Below are 23,190 nucleotides of genomic sequence, written 5' to 3'. Positions count from 1 at the left end.
GAGCCAAGCATAGTTTAACATGGGGATTATCTCCAAAAACCTGCTATGAATTATGAAGTTTATGCCTGTGTTCGTAAAGACCAGGGATGGGAACTTGCTTTGCTTGGTTTTTCATTTTTGTAAAATGTCAGGAGGCTAGGGGCCAGTCACAGCAACCCAATACATGTTTCTAGACTTGTAGGACATATCTTTAGGACAATTCTCGTTTTTTTGGACATTTCTTGTATTTAAGGATGCCTATCAGACTTAAGGACATTTTTAGGATTTCAGGACATTTCTTTGATTTTAAGATATTTCTAGGATTTTAGCATGTTTCTCTGATTTTTGGATGTTTCTGTAATTGTAGGACATTTATCAGATTTAAGGACATTTCGGATTTTAGGCATTTCTTGGATTTTAAGGTATTTCTAGGGCATTTCTAGGATTTTAGGACGTTTCTAAGTTTTAAGGACAGTTTATTGGATTTTAGGATGTCTCAGATTTTGTGGATTTTAGAATGCTTTATGGACTCAAGAACATTTTTCGGATTTTTGGACATGCCTAGGGTTTTAGGACATTTTTAGGATTTTAGGATGTTTGTAGGATTTTAGGACATTAGGGGCTTAGCTAGGCCCTCTGTCGGAGGGGTGTGGGAGATCCTCCACTGGCACTTTTTTTGATGAATGAAATCTATTTTGTTGCTGTTTTACACGCTCTGGCACCTCATGTACACTAAAAATACAAAAGCAGTTCCTGGTGTGAATTACTTTTTTGAATTACTAGTTTTTATTGTGAATTAGAAAATGTTTGAGTGGCCATTGGCACACTATCAGGGGCCAGATTTGTTCTGTGGGCTGAAAGTCGGGTATCACTGCTGTAGACTGAATCAGTGTGTATTTACAATAACTTATTTGAAGAATACCCTCACATTACATACATAAAATTAAACAGTGTTTAGCAAACGCTGCCTCAGTTGGTTAATGTTTAGCCACCTAAAAAGGCACACCTAAAACAATCAACCTTTTTTTAAAGCGCTGTATTAATAAGATTTTCACCTTGACAATAAACAGCCTTTTTGCGACGGGGTATTATTATTATATCAAAGCCACCGGACTCCATTGACAGACACATTAATTTTACTTTGCAGAACACAGTGGTTGTGGTTAGTAGAACTGACACACCAAGCCAACAGTCAGCTGTAAGTCAGTGTTGGGCCATCAGTGAGCATCCATCGCCCTAGTCACCAAGGTGTGTTCTGCATGTTTTGCCCTCGTTTGCACTAGTGGGATTTTTTCCTTCTGATTCATCATGCCGAGTAAAGAAACAGAAGTGAGAGGGGATAAGATCAAAACAAACTTGTTAAATGAGGTAAGATTTTTTTTTGTCTTTAGCCATTTAACTCTTTAACAGAAACTTTACTTGATGGTTTGTGTTGTTGGTAATTATGCTTTGTGCTTTCAACATTAGCTAACTGGTTAACTAGTGCCACGATGGTCTTCCGGCTTCCCTTTTTAAATGACAATTACAAACTACCACTGTCTGCTGGTATTGAGAATTATTTTCTCTTACACAGGTACAGAACGTACGCTATTGTTGGCAGTTGGCTGAAGTCTTTGTGGTGTTCATGTGCAACTTTTTGGCCGAGACACAGGCAATGTGAGGGGGCACATCTGTCAGCTTTCATTGCTGATGTCAATTTGGTGTGTCTGGGCCTTTAGTGTGCAAGGTGGAGTGGAGGGAATATTTAGGTAAAGTATATACTGATATAGATGGTGGATGGGTCCAATAAACCTTGGACATTGATGCAGGGGGTGTTTGCTTCCTGTCTGAATGTGATGGGTTTTTTTCTACACTTTACCATGTGCCTCTTTTACCTAATCCTAACCATCTGTGCCAGCATTTGTGTTTGTTGATATCCTGGCGTTGGTTGCCATGTGTTTTTGTTGCCTAAACATAACCACATGCGGTGTAATCCCACCATGTGCTTGTGTTGACATCACCGTAGTGACATCCTGGAACGTAAAGAGCAGGCACAGAAGGATACCTGCAATATGTGATGACTTGGGTATGAGAACATGTTGGGATTTGATTTATAGAGCCACACACAGAAACTAATCAGTTCTATTGTCACAAAAAAGCCTGTTGAATGGATAATTTATTTTGCTCTGCATACCAGGCTGTGATTGATATTTATACATCCCAGCGTGATTTAAAACCTGTGAGGAAAACTATCAATCATATCATCGTATGGGATGGAAATCTGTTTGGCTTGGCTTTAAACAGAGCCTGCTGACCTGCGGGGATGTGATTTGTATATATATTCCCCATTTAGGTACATTAAATGAAAATAGTGTTGGTTTAACTGCAGCTTCTGAGAGGTGATGCCAAGTGAATTTAACATATGAGTCATCCATCACAGCAGTTTGGAAATGACTCACTAGAGCAAAAACATCCAAGATGTGAGATGGAGAAAAAAAAATCTGCTTCAGCCTACAATTAAAACCACAAAGCTGCAGTCAAACACAAAAGCAGGGCATGTATTTTTTGGCATGTCACAGAAATGCTTGTAGAAAATTAAACCCACATATTTTAAAAGAGCACATATGCAGCCTATCTATATCCCTGCTACTGTGTGGAAGAAAGTCAACAGCCTGAAGGTTATGATAATGAAACGCTCCTCGTCTGCACTGAGTCTGTGTGCCACTGGGGGGCAAAGTAGCACTATCAACATTTAGCAGCAATGACCTATTTTTCCAAATGTTGTGCATGTCTCGTGCATTTGTTGTTGCCCCCTTTGAAATGAAAATATGTATGTGAGCATAAACATATAATGCATTACCATATCAATCGGCAGTGCTGAATGCTGTGTCACTCGCAGCAAAGGCCAAGCATATCATTAACAAGTTGCGGACATCAAATAATGACACCTCATTTTTTACCTCTCTTGTCATTAGCAGAGACATAGAGAGGCAGAGCGAGACCGAGGGAGATGTGAGAGGCAATGCAAGCTGAGCTTTTCACAAGTGCTCATACCTTATTATCAGCCACAGTCAACTGTCATGTGTTCATGCCACTGCAACACACTCTTATTTATTTACCAGACCTCCAACATATCAGTTAGGGCTTCTTTGGAGACTTAACAGGATTTAAGACTACAGCTATGTGGCCATAAATAATCCACCTCAAGTATCCTCTTAGACTTCAAAGAGATGCTGGCTGAAGATTAGCATTTTGCTTTCACTGTGGGGGGAAACAGCTAAAAATAGTTGTGTTCTAGGGGAAAAGCATTCTTGGGTTTGGGGGGACTGGGTAGTTGTTCTCGCATCAGGGGGATGGCTGAGCATTTTCCTCCCAGTCTGCTGACAGTTTACTGTATGCTCAATAACTACCGGTGTCCTCTGGAGCTGATAAACTCCCAACACCCCTGGGAGGTTAATTCAAATTCCAGTGCTGCAATGGGAGGAAATCCCGGTGACAAACCAGTAGAAAACCCATGTTAGAAATAATACCATGTGGTTGTTTGCCTCCATGCAACATACAAGTTGCACTTACAGTTATGCTTCACACACATCTTCCCCCCGGCAGCATAGAGAATCTCTACAATTAGCACCGTTTCATGATTAGTGTCACCAATTCAGTTTCTGACCAAACGTTTCCCTTTCTGTGTCTCAGTTATGATGTTGAGAAATAGCCAGAAAAGTGTTTTTGCACTACATTATTGTGTCAAAGGTAAGTTGGCCTTTGACCTTTTGAATATAAAATGTCATAACTTCATCATGATATCCTAGAAGATACTTGTGTGAAATCTGAGCGTATTAATTCTTGATTTATGGCCAATATGTTTTAAGAGGTGACTTTGACCTTCGACCACCATATTCTAATCAGTTCATTCTGGAGTCCAAGCAGAAGTTTGTGCCACATTTGAGGAAATTCCCTCAAGGCCATCTTCAGATACTGCATTCATGAAAATAAGACTTATCCAAGGTCACAGTGACCTTAATCTTTAAACAACGAAGTAGTCAGCTCATCGTTGGATGTTTGTACCAAAATTGAAGAGATTCCTTCCAGCTATTCTTTAGAAATCACCTTCACAAGAATGAGATGAATGCAAGGTTACTGTGACCTTGACCTTTGACAGCCAAAGTCTTGTCAGCTCATTGTTGAGTCTAAGTGGGCATTTTAGCTTATTTGAAGAGATTCTTTCAAGTTGTTTCTGAGAAATTGTTTTCACAAGAATGAGAGGAATGAAAGGTAACAAACGTCCAAGTGGCTGTTTTTGCCAAATTTCAAGAAATTCCAAGGTATTCTTGAGGTACCACGTTCACAAGAATGCCGTGAGGTGTCGCCGTGACCTTGACCTTTGACCACCAATATCTTATCAGTTCATTCTTGAGTCTACTCGAACATTTGTGCCAAATTTGAAGAAAATCCCCAAAGGTGTTCTTGAAATACCATGTTGATAAGAATGAATTTTTATTGAATTTGTTTTATTGAGGGATACACACACAAATCTTTGTCCTCAAATTTTACCCACGGAAAGCATTCATAATTTTCTGAATCCCTTTTTGGTTTCCTACAATAGCTGCACAGTATACAGACGGTGTCAGTGCGCCCAGCCCATCCCGTTTCAGGGGAAGATTACTCTGCTTATCAGCATTTTCTAAGCACTCAAGGTTGCAGCATCTCTTAGTTTGTATTGAGAGGCAGCATTGGAAAAGGATAGAAATCTGACTGAAAGTATGTTTGAAAAAATATTTTCACAATCATAAAGGCACAAAAGCAGACAGCCACACAAAAGAAAACAATGCGGAATAAATAAATAATATACGTTTATAGTGTGCTGAGAAAGACGACACTGTGTTTATAGCCAAACATCAGGCAGCTGTTTCACATTGTGGGGACTCTGGTTGTAACACTAAGCTCATGGGTGGCTTTGATTACTTACATGGTCTTTCAAGTTGTGAAGTTATGTTAGCATTGGGCAAGGAATATTTTTCTTAGATTTTATCTTCTCTTCAAAACTGGATTATATGAGGATTGAAGGAAAATAACTGTCTTCTTTCTTCTTCTTCTTCTTCTTCTTCTTCTTCTTCCTCAACTTAAAGGAAAAAATAATTCTCTCTCTTTCTCCCTCTCATTTTAAAAGATACTGTCTTGCTACCTTTTCCTAATTTCTTGCAATATGCAGGACATTTCTTTCCAAATTGCTCATTGCCTTTGTCCACGTTTCCAAATAAATCCATCCAATTTGTTAATTTTTCAAAGGTTGAAATGTTTGCCAAAGGCATTGTACTGCAACAAAACTGATGCTAATCCAGATATCAAAGGGTTAACTTAATCTCAGCCCTTTTTTGTCTGTGTGTAATGGAATCTTGTCTAAAGAAAATTAAGTGTGTTAATATGTTAATATCTTAAGCCTCATTTCCACTGCACAAAAAAACCATTAACACCCACTAACATTGCAATGGGAATGTTTACAATTGGCATTCACACCTGGGTCAAATGATTCAGCAGTAGTTGTGTGTATTTATCACCTCTGCCCCTGATCGGCTCTGACAGAAATACAAGACCTGGGTGAATGTGATGCAATGACATGCCACCACTGTTTACCATTTACCGTCTGTCTACATCTAAGCAGCGCTAAAACATCGATCCTTCTCCATGATAAGCTGTAAGCCAGGTAGCTTTTACTATACAATCTGATTAGGTCTCTTCGTGTTTCTCAGACTGTCATCGTGGTGGAACATAATAGATATAGCCACTGTTTTATGTAGGAACCCTGTTTTGAAGCCTTAGCAGACTTGTATTTTGGCATAACCATAATGTTTTTTGGGGGGGCAGAAATGACCATATTTAAATGAGAGGGAAGAGCTTTGTCCTGGGGTTCTCAGGACAATGCAGAGGTAGCAACTTGTCATTCACAATGTAGCCATGCCCTGAAGCATACCCTGCTTTATTGTCTGTTTTACTCTGAATAGGACCATAATTTACTAAATGAACATCATGATGTGTAAAGAAGGCTGGAGAGTAGTTATTGATATCGTATACTCATAAGGAAAATGTTTAGGTAATAAATCAAGCGAGCAGTGTTATGTCCCCGGCCTGGGGGATACCTAGACACAACATGAAGACCAACAAAAGACAACACAAAAAAACACACCCTGGTCCCTAAACTCACCTAAAAACAAAAGACGGGTCTCCAACATAAATACCTAACTTAAAAAAGGGGAAATCGTTAAATAAAAGAAAAATGGTTACTCACTCCGTGTACTGCTCAACAAATTATCAAAGTGCTCGATTACTGCAATAAACCAAGAAGAGTATTTACACATGTTATGAACCCAGAATCAACATTAAACACAAAAGAAGGCCAAAAGGCACTCATTGATTACCAAATCATGAAGCACAGAATTGCAGAAAACCCTCTATCTCTAACCTGCTCTGTTGAGAGTGGAGTAGGCAGGAAGGGCAGAGCTGTGGGTTTATTCATCTTAAAAAGCCCTCCAATCCCTGAGAAGCCAATCCTATAGCAACCAGGCCCCCACAACACCCAATGATGGCATCCCACCTGCAGCTCACCATCAGCCATGAAAATGCTATATAAGGACACAGGCACAGACACACACACACACACAGGGAAGGAGAGAAAGCACGGGCACAGAAAAGGCCGAGATGACCCCAGGGGTCATAACAGAAGTCGAGTCATTTATTCATAGACCTGTATAAAGTCAGACTTCTTTTTGCACCCAGTGGAGCCGAACTGTGCTGGACATTTGAAAAAATGCAGGTTTAAGGCAGCTGATAACCATAAGCCATCATCTTAGCTGCGATTCAGGGCTGTTTGCAGGGCAATGGTTCTTGCATGAAACATTAAACTTTTGTTGCAGTTTGGTCTTTCATGTTTTAGGGGCCTGAAAACGCAAACTTTTCCTGAAAACAGGTTCCAGAGTGTAATCTTTTGGAGAAAAACACCATCCCTTCTGTGGCTGTGCAAACTGGCGTAAATGCGTAGATCTTGTGAAGACAGTGACATCATGGCCGCACTTCATGCATGTGCGTAGTGTTCTTCTATGCTGTTACATTACAAAATTGCACTGCCAACTACTGGCCTGGCGTGCATACTACAGTTTTGGTTGTTTTTGCGGATCTGTGAACAGGTGGAATGTTTTCACAGTGTTCTCACATTAACACTGATTTTTTTTAAACACAAAGGAAAGACTTTTCTGCCTTCAGTAGCGTCATTTTCATCTAAGCATTGCATTAGTTTCATTCACAGGTTAGTAGATATTCACACACTCCAAAATAGTTTGCCACTGCCAACAGTGTGATTAGCTGCACCTGTATAATCAGCTCTAAGGGGTAAGCAATTTCAAGACTATTAAAGGACCCCAATATGCAGAAATATTCAAATACAATAGGCAGAAGTAACACATTGATAATGCATGCAAAAACTGCATGGTTTTTGCCCAAATATCCATGGGACTAGCATAAAGTGGGCATGTCTGTAAAAGAAAGACTCATGGGTACCCATAGAATCCATTTTTATTCAGATATCTGGAAGTCAGAGGTCAAGTGACCCGTGTCAAATGGCCCCACCATTTTTCCATTGACAAAATTTTGCCTAACTTTGGAAAGTTGTAGCCCCCTTCCTCATGGTGCCACTGTATTCCTTAGGTTTTCTAGGTTCATTTGATATCAGTATCATGACTGATCTGATTTGACTGAGCCAAAACACTGAAGCAACTCATTCCAGTGGCCTACAAAAGCTGACGTGACCATTTATACTTGATAATCACAATATAGACATTTTATATATCCCATGTGGGACAAGCTGCACTACTACACCCTTGCAACACACTTTGTTTGTACCTAAGGCTCAGAGTTGGCAACCACCATTGATATATATATATATATATATATATATATAGCTACAGATTTAATTCTTTTATAACTGAGGAGCTAAGGCTTTAATCTTTTATGTAATCACATCATTATCTTGTGTTTTTTTACCATGCATGTGTTGCAAACATATTATTTTGCTGTAATTATGGCAGAATTTCTGCTTTAATTTTCCCCTCATGGCCAGGAGATTTTTGTCGGCATAATCCTGGATATGTATCGATTTACAGTAAAAACCATAGCAAGTACATTCATTCTTTTTGCTGTAGAAAGCTCAGGCTTCCAATTTCTGTTTCTTCATGTTTTATGTCATAATGATGTCATTGCACTGCAGTACCCAGGGTGCAAAAACATGCGGGGGTGTCAGAGATGAATCCATCACACTGCCTTTGCACTCTGCCTATAAAAATGAGCATATCTCAAAAATAAAATAATATTGTTCAAATAAGCTATGGCATGTTAAAAATTATTTTGTGTTTATGTTTCTACCTTTAAAAATCTTGCAGATCATTATATTGATAAATTTATTATATTTTTGTTAAATCTGATGAAAAAACATGACATTTTTGTTTATTGGCATAATTTCAATACTTTGATCAATTATTGTGGTTTAATATACTTAAACTAAGGTTTAAAAATTAGGGTCATGAAGTATTGGTCGATACTCCAAGAAATCACATCACAATAAGCAAAACTACCAGTGTAGGCACTGGTGGACCATATCTGTTGCAAAGTTCAAAGGCTTAACATCAGAAAAAAAGGAATTTGTCATGATTAAAATGTAAAAAAAAAAAAATAGAATATATATAAATAGAAGATATAAGAAAAATAAAGTAATAGAATAAAAATAAAATAAAATAAATTGAATAAAATAAAATAAAATTGAACAAAATAAAATAAAATTGAATAAAAATAAATTAAATTAAATAAGAAAAATGAAATAATTAGTCTCTTTCTCTTTTGCTCTGGCTTGTTGACATAAAAGACATCACTTCTTGTGTACCTGTGTGGAAAAGTCAAACAGTTCCTGACATCAAAACTGTAAGAAATACGCATAGCTTTGCCTGGCAGCGATAGGCTTAATTAGCATTATGTGATGTTCATTTATATGTTAAAGTCCCACACTCTATCTTTAATTTAATAACTGTAAACATATGAGCACATATCTTAAACAACTTGACATTTCAAACTGTAATAATAAGTTTCTTTTACTTTCCTTTAATTTCCTGTTTCTACTTGGTTGTAGACATGTCATACATGTTGTGTTTTCTTATCTTGCACATTAAAATAGAAAGTGAACAAAATTTGCAGATGAAGTGTGCAATCTGTATTAAAAGCTCCATTTCCACAGTGCAGATCCGAGCCGAGAGCAGCCTTTTCTCATTGCTCCGTGACAGCACTGCCGCTAATAAAAAAGACCGTGCGAGTGAAGCAACACTTGGACGACCACATTCATATTCATTAATGCAAAATTGAATGTTAATACAAACACTGAGAGTGTAAACAAAGATCATTTACAAATTGAGTATACCAGCAGTTGAACATCACAAACACACACACACAAACACGCACACATACCCAAAAAGTATTGTTGAGGTGTTCAGCTTTTTAATAATGTATTTTCAAACATCAGCAAGTGATTCATAATTTAGCTCAGCAGTAGGTAGGGTGTCTGCCAAAAACAAAACCTGTGTAGGTCTTCACATGCACAGCACGTTACAGAGAACCTAATGCTATAAAACTTGAGTCATTTGGGGAAAGTGGGAGGCTTGTGTCTAACCATACTGCTGAGATAAGTAACTTGAGGGACTTCCCAAGGCCGCGGCCTACTTTGCTTCAAGTCTGGGTGAAGGCAGGAGGAACAGAAGAAGAAAAGCACAGCAGCTGCCAAGCAGACAGCATGAGGTGGTGCCTGATTCAGGCAACAACATCTTCACTTGATACACAAAGCCCGTGATGTCTGGGGCTTTTAAAGGTCTACGATCTTTCAGCCTTGCTCTTTGAGCCTGTGTCTGCTGTAATGACACATTTCAGTGTACCAACATATCCACAAGTCAAACAATGCTCCTTTTAGGCAGTTTGTCGGAAATACCTCCACTCCACCAACTTCAAATATCCAGACACCAGAAGAGGCATTTTCAGGGGTATTGCTGGCTTACATGTACAGACGGTCTAGCTTGGAAAAGAGAGCTTCTTAAGAATTTTTTTTCCATTTGAACTGTTCATCCTGCCGCCTTCACATCAGTGATAATAAGCTGGAATATGTGCCATTTGAAGCTTGCATCCCACTGGCTTGGGAGATATTGAGTGTGCCATAGATGATGTTATCTGGCACCCGTCACAGTCGGAGGGCTGGCTATCTAGAGTGTAGCAGATGTACAGTAGTCGGTAGTAGGAGTCTGGCTCACAGGTTCTTCACTGTTGGTATGAGCCTGTCATTGGCCGCCTGTTTCAGACTGTAACATGCTTCCTGCCAGTTACATTTTAGAATCCCTGTCGCTACGTGAAAACGTGGCCAGACAGATCTTCACCCTTTGTTTCAGCAGTGTGCGTCAAACAACAGCTTCAGAGCTAGCATCCGATTTATTTTAATGAATTGATCACATTTTCTCTTATATATTTTTAATATTTGTTTTATTATTTGTTAATCATGCCTGTAATTATTTTAATTAATTTTCTGCTCAACATTATTGTAAATAAGGGCTGAGTTTAAATTTAACAATAAGTAAATGAACTGAAAGCATTTTATTGAGAGGGGTCAATTTGCACAAGTTATTAGCAAATATACACAAACATAGAAATTACTGATGAATATACAAATGAAGCATGAATATAATCAGTGCATTAATGTAACTAGTGCAGACACTGACCTTCTGTAGGATTTTTTAAAAGAATTTTAAAAAATAAAGATACTACATTTAGTTGATAGCAAAAGTCATCAAATGGCAATGCTGTTGGGAAGTGTGAAGCCTGACACCAGAATATATATATATATATAGTATATTTAACAATTCATGCATATATCAGGCACCTTTAAACATTTGCTAATTACATTCAGTGTTAAGGTAATTCCACACAGGCAAAGGCAGAGTGGATATGAGCAGGGGCAGGATAGAGTGACAGAGTGGATTAACTAACACAGACTGCTCCAGGTGTTATCTTTAAAGGAACTACAATCAATACTTTCTATATTAACAATGGATCACATGTCTATCTGTATGTGAAAGGGGTCGCTTGTAGAGATGAACCCACAGAGAATCATGACCCGACTCTGCAGTTCACTACCTGCTCGGGACCAAGCAGCACAATGACAATAGTGTCTCTGGTGAATATAGGGGAGCATTTAGCAGCTTTACAGACAGTGGGGGAAAAAAACAAACAAGGTAAAAGAAGAGTATTGGACTTTTACTGTTCAGGTCGCAAGAGACATGACTCCAAATGAAAGATAATGTTGCTTTATATCTGCTAAATGGGCAACAAGGTCAGCATATCAGCTTTATAAATGTCAATATCTCAGTGGGTACAGTTTCTTTCCACTGCAGTATTCATCTTTGCATCATTGCCAAATATGTAGTGCCCAGGGCTTGCTGAAGAAGGGACTACTGCTAGTTCATGGGGACAAAGTTAACGCCTGCACACTTGCTCCACGCCACACACGTTTATTTCAGACAATGTTTTGATCCTGCTTAGATTGCACTTTATCGTTAGCTGTTGAGTTTATAATCGAGGAATAAGTGTATGAGGGTTATGTGTGAGAGGGAAAGGGTCAAGTAAGATCCTGGTGTGAGAAGACTATATAAGATCAGTTTATGATGCATGTCAAGTATAAAGGCATACATATAATTTCTATAATTGGCATATAATTTGTATATTTGGTCTCACATGGAAATTGATAATCTGATTTATAAAGCCATTTGGGCTGAACATCTATTGATTACATTAATGTAACAACACCTTGTAAAATCAATCTTGCTTTATCCACAGCCAGGATGATATTATGAAAGATCATTGAAAAACACATGGATAAGGTTTCAAAGAGGTCTTAATTTCCATTATAAGGCTGAATATAGAGAGAAAGAAAAGTCTAAATAAGCTGTAAGCAGAAAGATCACAATATAGATCCATTATATATTTACACTAATGTTATGATCATTCATACCTGGTGTTAGACTTATCAAGTAGAATAAATACTTCACAAAGAAACTGAAAAATCAATGAGAAAAGGAAGCTGAATGAACTGATCTATTATTGGCTGATTTGATTTGGTGGCTTTTGGTGTCTTGTGGTTGGGTGGCTTAACTATTGATTTTTTCCTGCTATTATGGCTTCCATTGAAAAGACACTGAATATAACCTCTCTACAAGGTGCTGGGCAGCAGGGGTTGAGGGGAGGGGGCACTCTAATATAAATGTTGTCCCCCTGCAGTGGAAATAATTGAAGGCTGGCATTACTGTCTCAAGCAAGACTGTGGCGCGCTCATTTTTAAAGCAAAGGTAGTGGGATCTTGTACAACTAGACAACCTAAGGTACCCACTGGTACCAACAATACTGGTATAGCTTATTGGAGCAGGGCTGAAAAATGCTCCAAAGGTTTTTTTTCCTCCTTAATTCTTTATTCACCATTAAGTGCATACTTATAACCAAATACAAAGTCAACAAAGCCATGATATTAGATCAGATATTGGATAAAGATACTTAAAAAAAGAAAGAAACCATAAATATGAAGAAAACAAACAAAAGACAATGAGTGTTGATTGCTTGGGTGTAGTTACATTTCGCTTGACTTGCTCCAGTTTGAAAGTCTGGAGTTTGTTGGACCTATCCACTGCCCCATATAAAACTTTCAGCTCCCTCTATGAGATCATTATTGGTAGCATTTAAAGGCTACGCTTAGATGAGAATTGCCCCACTAAAACCCAAAATGTCTTCCCTTTGCGTTTAAAAAAAAATCTGCATTCATATAACAACATTGTGAGAGTCATCCTTGTGTACATGGACCCGCAAAAACAACAGAAACACTGTAGTATGCATGCCAGGCCAGCGGTTGGTGGTGTAACTTTGTAATGACACACCGTAGAAGAACACCACACGACTGTGCAAAGATCGGCTGCATGCATTGCCAGTTTACACATTACAAACTGACGCTGTCTGGAGGCATATTATAACACCGCGAAAGGTGGCTTTTGGCGTCTCTATCTTAGACAGAAATGACTGACAAAGCAACAGTTTTTGATGACTTCTGAGAGAGGACAGGCTGGACGAACACATTTCATAAACCTAAGCAAACTTCCCCGGGATACTTGTGACAATATAAAATTGAAAATAATTAAATAATATTTTGACAGATTTTATTAGACAAACAATCATTACCTAATGTTACTCTGTAACAACCAAGAACCTTTTCTCTTTTTTTTGTATCATCCTCGAGGACAAGGAATCTTATCAGCAAGAAGTAGCTCTTATTTGGAGTGTAGTGTTAATAGCTTTGGGGAATTAATTCATCCTTCTTTGCATTTGTGACATGTTTATTTGTTTGTTTGACTAGTTAAACAATTTCTCTCTGGTGCCTCGCAGGTGTGGCAACAACATACTTTAGGGAACATATTAAATGAAGATACATGTTGTGGTCTGTATACCAACGAGGAAGCAACAAATAATGCCATCCAACGTCACTGCCTTGAAAGCAGTGTGCAAGCATGTTTCAGCTCCGTGGCTTTAGCTGCTCAGCTGTCAGCTCCCCTTATCTCCAAATAAAGGTCCCTCACACCCTCTGTATACAAGAAATTCAAATTGGAGGCCAAAACATGGAGCCGGTCCAAAATGTTTGCCTATTAGAAAAGTGGGTTCGGGCTTGTATTCACCTGTCAAAAGTGGGCTGAGGCGTTTAAATCATCAGCCATATGCAGAGAAAGATAATGCAGAAGTTCAGAGACTGCCGACCAAATTATTTCAGAGGATTAGCTTCCTCGACTGTCATCTTTGCCTTGCTCAGCCTGGCATTCAGAGGCATGCTGACTCCCTGGACAAACAGCAACCTCTGACTTTGAAAGAGTTAGCCGTAGCTCTCTTTCCACCCGAAATTTCCTCCCAGCATCTAAAACCAAATAAAAAAAGCACAAATGTGCATCTGCAGACCGCCGATGGAATTAATTTTATTTCATTTGCACAGTCACCACAATTAAAATTCTCATTGTTAAGAGCCGCTGAGATAGGATGAAGCAGTAAACAAAGCACTTAGTTTACTTACTGCAGCGGGGGAAAACAGCCCCCTATGCGCAGGACAAAAGCAACATCCCCTTGAGTATATTTGTACAAACAGACAATAACACCAGCTCCTTCCTTCCCTCTCAACAGTGAAGGCAGCAGCTACACTGTTGTGATGTCAAATGTGTGTAAAAGTGTGTGTGCGTGCAGGCAATAAGTCAGATTGCTCCCTCAAGCAAAATCTCAGCTGACCTACAGCTGACATCCTGCCACACTCTGCCTGTATCCTGAGATATCTGCGAGACGGGTACTGTAAGGCAAGATTAGACTTCATAAGAATAACTCCATCTTGGCTATTTGTTTGCAGTATATTGCTGCCTGATTGTTGCTTGAATATTCACTTCATTAACTCATCCAGGCTCCAACCTGCTGCACATGAAAGAGGAGGAGGAGAAGGAGGATCACTCAGTTGATGTAACTAATGCTGACAGACGATATGGAAATAAATGTTACCTTTGCTTTGAACTACATGTACATTTTACGGCGCTCAACTTATCTGCTAGAACCATCATTTATGTCATTGGGTAAATGCAAATGACAGCCAAAATGGTTCCTTCCAGCGGCAGTCATTAGGCCCGGGAGTCCAAGGCTTCAGCCTTAAATGTTTTATATATAGCCCCAAGTCTACACGTGTAAATGCATGAGGCATGCATTCAAGGACCATCAGAAATTCGAAAATCCAACAATAATTTCTGTTTTTACATTTTTTGGCATTGATCAATTTTGGCAAATTTTATTTTTGGAAGGCCTGTGCATTTGGAAGGCATTTTTTGCTTAAAAATCACCAAACACTTTTTCAAGAAAAAAATCCCCAAGAATTTTTAAAGAAAAAAAATGTCAAAAACTTTTTCCTAAAAACAAAATTCCAAGACTTTGTATAGAAAGAAAAATCACTAAACATGTAAAAACAAAAAAAAAAAAAAGACAAAAAAAGAAAAAAAAGAAGCCAAAGCCAAAACAACATTGGAAAAATAAATACAATTTAATATGAATGCCCTTCCCAAACCAAATTAAAAAAAAAAACATTGCTTAAAGAATCATTTGACTAACCCCTTTTTGCACCAAGCCCAGTAAGCTCTATGGTGCTCCACTTATCTCTGCTGGAACAAACATTTATAGCGCTGAATAAATGCAAATGACTCAATCGATATCTTGTGTTTTAGATATGGGAAAGGACAGACTGTTTACAAAGCAAAAAAAGTCCTGCAGTTGTTCTGCCTTAATAAAGGGAGCATGTGACTTGGACACACCTACGAGCCCACACCTACATAATTAATATTTCGGCAGCTCTCATGTTGCCGCAATTCACATGCCAATCAGACACCGCTGGGCAATTAGACCGAAGGCTGAACAACTAAGCTAAAGCTAATCTGATGGGAGAGGAAGGAGCGGGAACCGGAGATGGAGATGGATGGAGCAAGAGGAGGGGGTGGTGGTGGGGAGAGTCAGAAGCAGAGGAGGGGGGGGCGTTTTTGTAGAAGACACAATGCGCAGTGATAGAGGGAGAAAGAGATGGATAGTAGGAGGCAGGGAAATTGTCAGAGACAGTGCTGGATATATAGCGAGCCAAGATAATATAGACTCTTCATCTGGCTCCTGGCAGATGTTTAAAGAGCCTCCTAATGGAAGACTGGAGCCTCCATAACAATGAGACTCACAAGTATTGTCATATTCAGCTGATTAAACCAAGGACACTATATTTGCTCTCGCCACTGTGAAAATAATTCCTTGGTTTTGCTTTTCTTTTCCTCCCCCGCCTCTCTTTGTCTTCCCTCCTAGTTAATTACTATCTAATGAAAAAAACAGAAAGGCCATAGAAAATTCCCAAAGGCGTAGCGCCGGAGCAAAGGGAGAGCTTCTGCCAGCTACTTCCTCTGACAAAAAAACTTTTTTCCCTTTCTACAAATGTGACACAAAGGTATTTTGGGTTTTGAGGGGGAATATTTTTTCAATCACTTTTCTGTAATGAGCAATTATGTTTTTTTTCAGCATAGCAAACACAGAGATCACTATTTAAATAATGTAGCATCTTCTTAAAATACATGTAGGCCTGTTTCATTGTCCAAGTCCTTTTATGTGACTCAGTGCTGCGTGATCACAGGAAATAATTGTGACAGTAAATGAAGCTGTGTTGTTCTTTGACCAGCAGAAATATCTATAAAACAAAATTAGAGCACCAAGCAGGTAGTGAAGGCTAATTTTTTTTTACTAAGAACTACAGTCACATTAACTTACTTACCTGTCTAATATTTGCACATTGTATCATCATGTATTCAGATAATTCTGTGCTACCCTCTAATCCTATGCCCAAGAGCAGCTACAAATAATTACTGGCCAATATTTCATTAAATATGGAGTGCCAAATGTAAAGTTGTGCACTAAATGCTAAATGTTATATGTAACTGTTCAATGATAGAGCTAAATGTGAAGAAATGTTGCTGGTGCTTTCAGAGTACGCAACTTTACAATCAGCGCCCCTCTGTGTTTGAAATTTGTGATGGGTTTACAGCATAAAAGTATTTATTTAGGTATGTTGCACCGAAAGTTAATAGAAAAGATCTTCTATGCAAGTTGCGATACACTTTATACTTTTTTTTTTATTAACTGTGTGCCCTAGCAACACAGCCATCTGCCATCCAGGTGGGCTAAAACCAACTCTAACTTGAGTGTGTTTTTTGTTGTAACATATTTATTTATTTATTTATTTCCCTTTTTCCTCCCTTCTCCCCTCGTCTTGCAGGGGTCCCAAGCCAAAAACCTATGCCTATAGTCTGTAATTATCTTGTAGACAGACATGTTTTTAAGTATTTTATGCATTAGCATAATTGCCATTACTGCTTAGTTAAAAAACTGCCTGTTCAAGGCAGGGCTACCACATCATTGCACTGCCTCCCCATTGTGCTGCAGCTGACTTTAATCTTGTGAAAAGTGCTCCATAAACAAAATGTATTATTATTATTATTTTTTAAAAACTCCAAAGTACGAACAATACATAGCGGACCAGATGTGAGCTTTATTCTTACATTTAGGGCAACTCAGGAGAGGGCATGAGAGGAGAGGCTCCAGGTCTGCATATATAGATATAGTATTTTATTTGCGATTATTAAAATAGCATGATTCATGATTGCCAGATGCGAGCTATTATTCTGAAAATTCAGGGCACCACGAGAGAGGGCACGATAATACATCCACGGGCACGAGACGAGACTTCCTTATAATACATCCATGACGTGACTTGAGGGCTGCGTCATCTGAGATGTCAGAGTTGATTGGCTAATGTTTCAGAATGGAAAGGATGATTGGCTGGCCGTCAAGTGTGGCGCTAGCTGTGAACTTTAGCTCATCGGCAAGAAGTGGGTTTCGTACTGGACCACACAAGTCTGAAACTCTGAATTTGCAGAAGAAGTTGGACTTAAAGCACCTGGGTGCCCACCAGCCTAGAGACTCTGTCCTTACTCAAACTGCTTGTGCAACAAATCGTGGATTTAACGCTGAGTAGTTTTCATGAAAAGTGGCTAACGGTTAGCATCTAAAGACAGGCACTCTTCCGTTTTCGTGTCTGCTAATTGGTGGAGAGGGCACCTGGAGGACAGGTTTCAGAAATTTAAAACATCGTTCTGAGAGGATTATGAAACGCGAAAGCAGCGGGAGTCATCTGGTGATTGCCGTGAAACTGGGCTTACTTGGAAGAGTAAATGTGGCTGCTCAGACTGACAGACAGGTGCTCCACTCACCAGCGAAACAGGTGTGCTTAGTCTGATGATTACACGCATTAAACTGTGTGGAAAATATGAAACAGCGCTGTGGCACCACGTCATGCGGCAGACTCTTGAAAGCCGTGAATATTCAGGTGCATTTTTTGAGTCAATGCGTGAGGGCGATTGAAGGCTTCAGAGGTACTTTGACGCTCAGTCCATCTTTAAAGGGACATCCAGCATTACACAAACTGAACTGTGAGACTGTGTGCGAACTGCACAGGGAGGAGGTAGCCAAACAAGTGGGCGGGACATCATTGGTGGCTGTACAGGCAGACGAAACAATTGCCTTGGTGAGTAAACGCATATTTAATTTCACTTAGGCTTTTTTGCTGGATTGATTGATATACTGTATTTAAGAGGTTGTTGTCAGTGGATCTGCAGCTCTATAGAAATATGTCTGTATGCTTTGTTCTGGCCCTCAGTTAACCCCTTAGTCAGGGTTATTTGTATTGAGCTCAATTGTGTTGGTTAATGGCGGTAGAATATTGCATTCTTAATTTAGGCTTGTGACAGTGATGAGGTAAGGTGTGTAATCTGTCACTTTCTCTCTCTCTTACTCCCTCATTCAATGTATGTGTGCAGTATGTGTTAAAACATGCCACTCTGCACTCTTCCCTAAAGCGTGTTTAGTGGAGCAGTGCACGACCCCTTGATATGTTAAAAATGACATGATTAAAAAAAAACAACAACAACAACACATCAGTAGTGTGAGTATTGTAGTTTTTGTAGTATTTAGGATATCAGTTAAAGTGGTTGGTGGTACCACCAATTTTTTACATACAGAAATGTCACTATTGTACTAAATTTCAGGTACTTTTCTTGCAACTTTTTTTTGTTTTTTGAAAGAAAACAAGCCACTTTGCTCATGTTTCAAAGCTCTGTAAGGCCCCATCGTGTGCATTGCATCCATCTAGGGTTGCAGAGGTTTCTTCAGCAGAAGAAACTCGACACTGAACTATAAATCAAAACTTGTGCTGTAGGTATCTGCGGTGAGACTCTTAACCCATGGCATCAAGTATAAATCCAGTTTAAGGCTTTGTGCAGACAGACAGCAAAGCTAGGAGAAACAATGCAGCCCCTTTTTCATTCATTTCTACAAAAATGTGAATGGCTTGATAGCAACAGACATAAGCGAGAAAATTTTGTTTTGTTTTGTAAATTGCCTCTTTAAGATGAAGTTGTGATTGAACACTGGATGATAATAAGAGGGGGTGGGGAGGAGGGGTGCTACCCATTTGATCAGCTGCAGCTCTTTAGGTGCAGCACTGAGTTCAGCAGTGTGAAGCCATTTGGACAGGGAGTTAAGTGGAAGACTTTCATGCATTTCTCAAGTTAAATTAACTCCTCTACGCTCACATGACATGCTCTGTTTCCTACACAACAAGCAATGACCTTCATTATCTTGAAAGCTGTAATTAGGCAGCTTAAAAGCACCATAAATCTATTCTAAGTCGCCCCAGTCAGATGCTTGTCCTGATTGATAACTCATTGGCTCCCCGCTCAAAGAACAGGCATATAATGTGGCACATATTTGGGTGTATTTTTAGATGACATGACTTATTTTTTCCAATATCACATAGTTCATCCCCACAAAATACACTTCAGTTTTGGCTGTGAGTTCAGCAGGATTTGCAACAAAGCCAGGGTGAATATTTAAAATAGACTGTGCCCCAGCACTCTTTGCACAGTCAGTGCAGAGGGTTTCATTTTGGCGAGACATTCTCGTTGTAGCTTTGAATGATGATCAGCAGCCTGGCTTGGGCACTGAGGGGGCAGTGTTGACCTCCGGGCCTTTTAGGTGCAGCAGCAGAGGAAAGAGCCACATAAACCGGGCATAGTCTCACCCACTTCCACTTGCAGGTTGAGAGGTTAATCGACTGGCTAAAGGAAAGCATGTCAGGTATTTTAGAGTGGGTAGGTTGAGAAAGTGCTCAGATCTACCTATGTATAAATTAGTGATGCACGATAATGATTATTTTAACCGATAACAATAACTGATAATAACCAGCTTCTTGTGGCGTAGAAGATACCAATAACCAATAATTTCATTTTGTTTGTTTTTCATTACCTGAGGTTATGAAAGGCTGAGATGTAGTGAGAACATATGAATTGCAGTCAACACAAGAAAAAACAACAGTTCTGACTCTTCGAATGGACATTTAGTTTTTTTGAAATGCTCTGGCAGTCTGTCAAATCAGAGTAACTGTAAATTGTATTGGCTGCTTAGTATGTAGATAAAACACTGATGAATACAGATAGATAGTAGATTGTTGTGACCTCCTGAATATTTTGTGTTTTGAATATAAAAAACAATGAATACATCATAATAAAGAACAGACATTGAGCTTTCATACACAAAAAACATTTCATTCTATCATTTTACGTTCTTTTTTATCAATATCTGAATTTGTGCATTTTCATCCAAAAATGACATTTCAGACAAAAAAGCTGGGAAAATCACATTTTTGTAAAAGAGATATTTTCAAGAGCAAAATCATATTCATTTTTATATTTTTTGTTTTTTTTTCCTCCTTATTTTTTTATGTCAACTTGAATTGTACAAAAAAAAAATACACACACAGAGCAAAAAGGCGGAGGGGGGAGACTGCAGCCACTTACAGCGGATTTCAGCGGTTACTGTGAGCAGTGAGCATCGTAATAAATGTCAGTATATTTCCTCCTTGTTCACTGATGATCTAAATAAGTTGATTAGTGTTTCTCCTGTTGCGTTTTTATTTTTAAAACGATGCTGAGAGGATCCGGAAAGCCACCAAAGAGCGATAAAGTCAGCATGTTAGTAGTCCTCTCTCCTGTTACCCTGGGAACTTAGATCATCTTGCTTGTTTGTTTTTGGATGTGGAAATGTTGTTTTATTGCACAACATCCGTAACAGTGTCCCCTACATTACAGTGAAAACACTGACAAAAAATTTCATCAGTGGCGGAGAAAGAGTTTAAAAAAAAAGGAAACAGTGGTGGAAACCCTGCTGCTGACTGTGATGACATGCTTTGGATTGATCTAGCAGGTGTAGCACTTTGATGTCACATACAGCATGATGCAGTGTGTGTAGTACTGGCAGAGCAAAACCATGGGCAAAATGGGCGAAAATAAAGCAATTTATGCACATTATTATCAGTTCTATTTATGGGTAAAAAGTTTTATTATTGGAATTATCGGTATGGCCTCATAAATCCCATTATCGGGTCAATAATTATCAGTCCAGATAATTATCGTGCATCCCTAGTATAAATCATTGAGAAGTCACATAAAGGTGCCGGATAAGGGATGCTGTCCATTGTCTTCAGAATCATGGGAAGTCAAAGGCAATGCAAAATAATGGTGTTTCTTTGTAACAGTTTTTATGATTCATTGGGCCTCCTGCAGAAACATTCTCTTTCTCTTCTATTTTTTCTTAATTTTCTTATAAGAGTCAACGTATATAAGTCAACTCCAGATGCACCAAATGCTCTTAACCACCCAAATCTGCTCTTACCCAGGTATGCACAATGATAAATCCCACTTGATCTTAAGTCACTGGTGGTGAATCCCCCAAATCAGTGGGTACCTACATAATAAAAACAAATCCTGGATACAAGCAAAAATAAGAGAACATTTGTTTGTAGGTAGTTTCTTGCACGAGGCCCATTGATTTATTTGTGGTGACCAGCCAAAATGCATTTAACATTGACAACAATATATTGACTCTTTTTTTTTTTTTTGCTATTTAAAAGCTGATAGCTAATTAAATAAATTAATTTAGAAAATGTGCTACTTTGGCTCTGGTGCCAGGACCTGCCTGGAAAACTCGATACGGCATTTGAGCAGGGCTCAGTGCGTTCCTATCAAAGTTGGTCAGTGTGGCAGGAAGTCAAAAAAGTTTATCTTGCTAAGTGTAAAATTATCATGCATAGAGCAGGCACAGTCACCATCCAAGTCAGCTACTTCCGGGTAAGCTCTCTGCTGCTCTGCCACAAACACCTGGTGTTTCTGCTGGTAATAGTCTGCTGTTAGTAACAGTAGCTAATGGTTGTATTTTTCGTTGTATGAATTGTAGAACTGCAAGGAGAAAAGGAGTGAGACGGCTCTTGGATGCGGTGAGATATATGTGACCAGATTATCATAGTTTTTTAACATGCAGTGCACTGACAATACAGCCATTTCAAACACCAGATGGATATTACCATGTAATATGTAATTATCATGAGTCAGCTTTACCGTCACTGATTGTCTCTGTGAGGAAAGACTTCAGTCTGCAGTGTAGTTCATACACTTAACTGATAAACCTGAGAATTAGACAGCAACATAGGGCTGTGGAAAACACTGCATAATCACTGAAACCGTGACTTATCTTGCGCAAACGCGCGTGTTCCCAGCCAGGCAGCGAGTAGGGTTATGCCAGCAAACCTGGGGCTTACCGACAACACTGAGCTGCAGATGTGTGATTTCAGCAGGCTGAGGTTTGCCCTCCTCTCTGCCCCTCCTTGTCAGAGCCCAATCCATGATCCAAATACAAACAAATTTGCATTTTCTCGAGCAAAAGGTTATGAATAAGCTCTTGATGCAAGAGCTGGCAGTACTTGAGAGCTGGTGTGACACAAATACATCTAATTATATCTTTTATTATGGCTTGAGGATGTAAAGTGGCTTATGTCTGACTTACCTGTGCACAGTGGAGTGAAACTGACCTTTACTTCCAACTGCAACAACAGGACAAGAATGCTATGCAAAGCTTCTCTGCTTGCATTCATCATGTCTCCAAAGTCTGCATATAGTTAACCAACAGTAAAACTCACAGATCACAGCTTTAGAGAATGAGCTCAACTCTCACATTTTCCGTCTACAAGTGAAGGGATACAGACATTGGGTCTCATGCGGCAACATTCTTTTAAATATCTTATAATTTGTTGTAGTTTTCTGGTTTATATGAGCAAAGTCAGCCTCTGATGCAGCAAATGCTCTTAGTCATCCAAACCTGCTCTTCCCCAGGTGTGTTCAATGCTGAATCCCACTTGATTATAAGTCACCTGTTAGCACAGGTAACGCTTCCTAAACACTATGTAAGGGCAGGTTTTGTGCTGTGTGCAAAGACTTTGGCACATGCTCTTGACTGGAAGTATGCCTCCAAAATAATAGTAGTGGAGTAAAAAGTGCAGTATTTCTCTCTGAGTTGTATTTAAGTAAAAGTGGAAGCAGTTATGAGATTAAAACATGTAAAGTAAAGTTAAAGTTTCTCAGATTTGTACCTAAGTAGAGTACCTGAGTATATGTACTCAGTTACATTCCAGCTCAG

This window comes from Plectropomus leopardus, chromosome 13 (genome assembly GCF_008729295.1).
Source record: "Plectropomus leopardus isolate mb chromosome 13, YSFRI_Pleo_2.0, whole genome shotgun sequence".
Lineage (NCBI taxonomy): Eukaryota > Metazoa > Chordata > Actinopteri > Perciformes > Serranidae > Plectropomus > Plectropomus leopardus.
Note: the sequence above shows the minus strand (reverse complement) of the source record.